Source organism: Panthera pardus, unplaced genomic scaffold (assembly GCF_024362965.1).
Source record: "Panthera pardus isolate Hobbes unplaced genomic scaffold, ASM2436296v1 HiC_scaffold_20, whole genome shotgun sequence".
NCBI classification, from domain to species: domain Eukaryota; kingdom Metazoa; phylum Chordata; class Mammalia; order Carnivora; family Felidae; genus Panthera; species Panthera pardus.
Window position 1 is genome coordinate 71476045 of NW_026526766.1, and position 6487 is coordinate 71482531.

Consider the following 6487-nt stretch of genomic DNA (forward strand, 5'->3'; position numbering starts at 1 on the left):
TATGACCTACAGATTGATTCTCTTAACACTATCCATGTCCTTGTATTCCAAGATATCCCTCCCTACTCCCAGGGGACCATAGCTTCAGCATAGTTCATCTTGAGTGTTCTTTCTTCTTATCCTACTCTGTCCCTAGTTTCTCCTTAGAAAAATAACCTACCCCACCCTTCTCTATCCATTCTCATATTCAAGCCGCTCCTGTATTCTGTCCTCAACCCACTGGACCTCCCTGAAACTAGTCAATAGCAAACTCTGATGGACACTTTCATCCTGATCTTGTTTGAACTATGGACTCATCCTCCCTTTCAAAACTCTCCTCTGCTAGGTTTTCCCTACACAATTTCCTCCTGATTCTTTTCCACTTATCAGTTGCCTTCATTGTCCTCTCATTCTCTGCCACCCCTTTGAAGTTGGTACTTCACTTCAGTTTTAATCTCAGACCATTTGACGTTCTACCCGCTCTTTCTTTGCATTCCCCACTCCCTCATCTTCAATTACCAAATAACTACTTTCTCTCTCCAGTTAAGTTCTCTTGGACATTTCCACCTAAATGTGCTACATGCACTTCAAACTCAATATATCCGCAACGGAACCTATTTTCCTTCTCAAACCAACTTCTTGTATCCCTCAAAGTGTGTGAAACCAGCATTCAGTTGACCAAAACAGAGACCTGAGAGTAACCCATAATTCTACTTTATCCCTCACTTTTATTCACTATCTGCAGATTGTCACTGAGTAGTATCAGTTAGGGTTTCTCTGGTTCCCAGCACAGAACCCAACTCACGGAAGTAGAACAATATTTGAAGAAGAGTACTGGAGTAGTTCACAGAAACAAGGAATAATGAAACAAATATGTTCCAAAAGGATAAGAACTGGGCAGCAACCAGGATCTCTGGACCAGGAACTTGAAGATCATCCCTCAGGGAATTGCAACCAGATGATTCAGCAATAGCACAGCCTTTCATTTCTGGATGTTGTGGAATAAGAATTATAAGCTCCAAACTTTGATTCAACCTTGATTAAAAATAAAAGAAACCATAGGAGCAAATGATAGTAGATGAAAGGTAAATAACTTTATTGACATAAATTCTTTGGGAACCCAAAGTATTCTGTTGGTCTAACATTTCTCAACAACAAAAGAGATGATGAACACACACACACACACACACACACACACACACACACACACACACATTCTGATGCCTAGAGGAGCATACTAAATAAGAGAGCAACTCGTGAGTGGCAGAGGTCATGTTTAAGTTTCAGATCTAGATCTGCTCTGTTTCTTGTTTTTATGATTATTGCTTCTTTAATATTTCATAAAAAACAAGAGACTACCATCTTATGTAATTGAATTATCTCATTCATGCTATAAATGAATTAACTAATCTTAGGTGTACTATATATATTGTGTGGGTTCTTTTGTCAAATCAAGAGTATTTCGAATGACTCTCTCTCATACCTGGAGAAAGTATGATATAACTGATCCAAACACAAACAAAGTCTGATTCCTTTGACAGTGTCAAGTTTAAAATCCTGGGATGGGAGAGTTGATTGATTTAGTTTGGATCACTTGTCCCCACTGATGGAGATTTGGGACTATTAAAAAATTTTTTTTTTAATGTTTGAGACAGAGAGACAGAGACAGAGACAGAGTGCCAGCCAGGGAGGAGCAGAGAAAAGGGGAAGACATGGAATCCGAAGCAGGGTCCGGGCTCTGAGCTGTCAGCACAGAGCCCAAAGAGGGGATCAAGCCCATGAACCATGATATCATGATCTGAACGAGACACTTAACAGATCGAGCCACCCAGGTGCCCCTGGGACTATTAATAGAAGGAGAAAGGGAAAGTTGAACAATAAGACAAACAATAGTAACCACCTCCCACTAATCTAAATAGCAAATATTCACTCTCCTTAAAATGGTTCTAATCTGCCACTTCCTCTCTATTACTGGCTTTAGTCTACTTTCTCCAAGGCATCTCTTGGTAAAAAGTCTTCAGCCTTTAATCCTTTGCATTCCAGCTTGTGTCTTCTTCACTTTACCCTAATAAAGATCACTGTTACTCTGGAGGTTTACCATGATTTCTCTAAGTTTTTTTTTTTAATTTTAAAAAAATGTTTTATTTATTTTTGAGAGAAAGAGAGACAGAGAGAGAGAGAGCGCATGAGCTAGCGGACATGCACACACGTGCATGTGATGGGTGGGACAGGGGCAGACGAGCCAGAGGATCGAGGAGGGGCTCACACTCACTGTGATATCATGATCCCAGCCCAAGTCAGATGCTTAACTGACTGAATGACCCAGGCACCCCTTAATTTTTTTAATGTTTACTTATTTTGAGAGAGAGTGCATGCGTGCATGTTCAAGTAGGGGAAGAGGCAGAGAGAGAAGAAAGACAGAATCAAGCAGGCTCTGGGCTGTCAGTGCAGAGCCTGACATGGGGCTCAATCCTATGAAACATGAGATCAAAATCTGAGCCAAAACCAAGAGTCTGCTGCTTAACTGACTGAGCCACCCAGGCGTCCCTTCTCTAAGTTTTAATTCTTTTTTTTTTAATTTTTTTAAATGTTTATTTATTTTTGAGACAGAAAGAGAGCATGAACAGGGGAGGGTCAGAGAAAGAGGGAGACACAGAATCTGAAACAGGCTCCAGGATCTGAGCTGTCAGCACAGAGCCCGATGCAGGGCTCGAACCCACAGACCGCGAGATCATGACCTGAGCCGAAGTCGGATGCTTAACCGACTGAGCCACCCAGGGGCCCCTCTATGTTTTAATTCTTAAAATTTAATATGTATATACACATATGCTTTATACATATATTTTTTATATTGTATTTTATTATAAATACAAAGAATTTATTAATGCATATATATTTTATAACTTAGATATAATTGACACATAAGATCATATTCCTTCTAGGTGTACAACATAATTTAATATATATTACTATATGATCACCATAATAAGTTCAGTTAACATCCATCACCACACATAGTTTAAAAGTTTTCTTGTGATGAGAATTTTTAAGATCTACTCTCTTAGCAACTTTCAAACATACCATACAGTTTTGGGGTTTTTAAATGTTCATTTATTTTTGAAGGAAAGAGAGACAGAGCAGGGGAGGGGCAGAGAAAGAGGGAGACAGAGAATCAGAAGCAGGCTCCAGGCTCTGAGCTGTTAGCAGAGAGCCCAACACAGGGCTGGAACTCAAGAGCCATGAGATCATGAACTGAGCCGAAGTCGGATGCTTAACTGACTGAGCCACCCAGGCGCCCCTACAGTTTAACTATAGTCACCATGCTGTATATTATATCCCTAGGACTTTATTAATTTGTAACTGGAAGTTTGCACCTTTTGGCCATATTCACCCATTTTGCATACTCCTCCATCTTACGGGACATTTAGTGGTTTTTCAAGACAGCTTAGCCTCATTAACATCTCTCAAACATCAAACATTAAACATTTCTTGCAATTCCACCCTTTCTTGTCACCCTTGATTCATTTTTCTTCCACCTGTCTAAAGTTTGTTTGTTTCCATCATTTCCCCTTCCTACTCCTTTAAATACATCTTATTGGCAAACTTTTCCTGTAAAGGGCTTGCTAATACATAGTTTAGGCTATGTGCACCATAGAGTTTCCTTCACAACTACTCAACTCTGCCATTATAACATGAGAGCAGTCATAAACACTAAATAAATAAAGGAGCTTGCCCAGGTTCCAACAAAACTTTACTTACAAAAACAGTGGGCTGATTTGGACCAGAGACCGTAGTTTGCTGATGTCTCATTTAGGAGCCTCTTGAGAAAGGGAGACTAGGAAATGAATGTTGGGGACTTGCACGTCTAAAAATGTCTCTAATCTCCAACTTAAATACTCAGGATGGCTAGAATAGAATTCCAGGTTGGAAAAACCGCTCCTCATAATTTCAAAGGTACTGTTCAATTTTTTTCTACCTTCCACAATGCGTTTCCTTCAGCTCAGCTAGCTCCACTGGCCTTCAGAGGTAATGCTCTCCCTTAAGATTTTACTCAGGCTAACAGAGCTATTTTACTTCATTAGTAACATTTTTCACATTTCTAAAAATCCATTTGAAGAAATTGACCATTATGTTTTCCAATTTCCTATACCCAAGGACTACCTTTTCCTAGAATTTAGTACCAGAAAAATGTTTGACTCTCAGGGAAACTTCTATGCTGTCTTTTATGAGACGATAAGTATTAAGTAACCCACTGTGATCCATTTTTTTGTCCTGACCGTTATTATCCAATTGCATTCGGCTCTCATACCATATTCATTTGTACTCTGACGTTTATTAAAAGGGAATACATGTGAAGGAATTGCCAAAAGGAAGGCAACTATTTTGTCAGCTTGTTGCAACACTCAAGGCTGAAGGGATAGAAACAGGTATTTCCTTTCAACATCACATTGTAATAATATATTTCTAGATGGGCTAGATATCATTGCAACCATCTTTACAAAATATTATCTACCATATAGTGCATCATTTTGATCATTTCTTTGTTCCTACCTATCCGCATTTGCAATAAATCACCAAATCCTACTACTACTATGTCCTGGGTCTTTTTTAGTTCATCACCAATTAGACCACCTTCATCGTCCCACCTGGATTATTGCACAACATCCTGACAAAACTAGGCTTTTTGCCTCCAGCTTTCCCTCTTTCCAATCTCTTCTCCATCCTGAAGCTAAAACAGCTAAAAAACAAGCAAACAAAAAGCCCACTTATTTGATTAAGTGTTCCCTAGTGTGCTTATCCTGACTAGAGATCCCACCAGATTGCTTATAGGTGAAACTCATTGATATGTGGTTTTTCTCTTTCTTTACTGATGCACAACCCATCACTCTTTACCGCGATGGTTGCTTTTAATCAAAAGTTAGTTTGGTCACCAGTTCCAAGGAATCATTTTTTCCTGGTAATTTATTCATATGTAGCATGTCACTTAATTACGGAACATTTCAACTTGTGTAGTGTTTCTCAAAGTATAGTCCAAGGATCACCTACAATAGTTGTGGAGGGGAAGTTCCAAAATTTGTACTCAAATGAGGAATATCATGTGTGTCTAAGGTACACATTGTTTGAGAACCACTAATTAAAGTTCCTCTGACTTGCCCAGTTAAACTTTCGAGCCAATTTTATATCATGTCCCTCTGTTTTCTCCAGCTTCTCCTTGATGTCCCATTTTCAGCCTGACAAGGAGAGGTGGGTAGAGGAGAAGAGTATGTACTCAGACCTGGGACTGGGATAGCTTCGTTTTGACTGTGGGCAGTTTCTTCAGCTTGCCTTGCTGCCTGTGAGATGAACCCAGTGGTTCATTTAGTTGAGCCTGCTCTGTCTTTTAAAGTCTCAGGGCCCTGACTCACCCTGCTCTCTCAGTCTAGAATGTTTTTCTCTCCTAACTCACTCCACCCTTCCAAAAGCCATCCAGTCATTAGAACCTTCCAAACAATCCTTCCTGAGTTCCTCAGCCCTTTTTGCAAGGTCCCCAGTAATCTGTGCAAGCACCCATTTCTAAATTCAACAAATCTACTGACCACCTACTAAGCACCAGGTACTGTTTTAAGGCCTGGAGATTGTTTCTCATGGAACAAGATAAAAGATAAAAATCCTTACTCTTGTGGAATTGGTATTCTAGTGAAGAAGGCAGACAAAAAACAAAACAAGACAGACAATAAGTAGTAAACAAATTAGAAAATTATATGTTAGGAAGGGAAACAGGAGTGGAGATGGATGGGTTCCAATTTAAGCATTGTGGTGGTGGGAGAGCTTCACCAAGAAGATATGATACGAAAGGGTAGGAGAGTGAGCCATATAGCTGCCTACAGCAAGAGCATGCAGCCAGAAATGCCAGGCAGGTTGGAAGGAGAGAGCAAGGAGGCCATTGTGACTGGAGCAGGGAAGTCCAGGAAGAGGTCAGAGAGGTTATGGGTGATCCATCAGATTCTAACTAGCTTTGTAGGCCACTGTTAAAATTTGGGTTTTTACTCTGAGTGAAATGGGAAACCTTTTCAGGGTTTTAAGCAGAGGAGGGACATAATCTGTTTCACGTTTTTAAACCATCTCTCCCGCTGCCGTGTAAAGAATAGACAAGGGAAGAAAAGTGCATTCAATCGGCTATTGCAATAATCCAGGGGAGGCATGATGGTGGTTTGCACCATGGTGGCAGGTGTGAAAGTCATAAAATTAATATTTGTTAAATTCGCGTTGCGGCATTAATTATGGCTTACATAGAATGCATCACCAATATGCATTCTGCAGTGGGTTTTTCCAGCCTGGATTTAAGGGAAGGGTAGGGAGAGGAAGGAGGAGGGATGGTTTGAGGTTACCTAGGAGACCGAGCATCATAAATCTGAAAACCTGAGATGGTTCTAGGCCTTTAGGCCTCTGGCGCAGCAATAATTCTGTGGCCGAGCCCACCAGCCGTTTCCCAATGACCATGCGCAACAGGCCAGGTGGGAGCCTATGG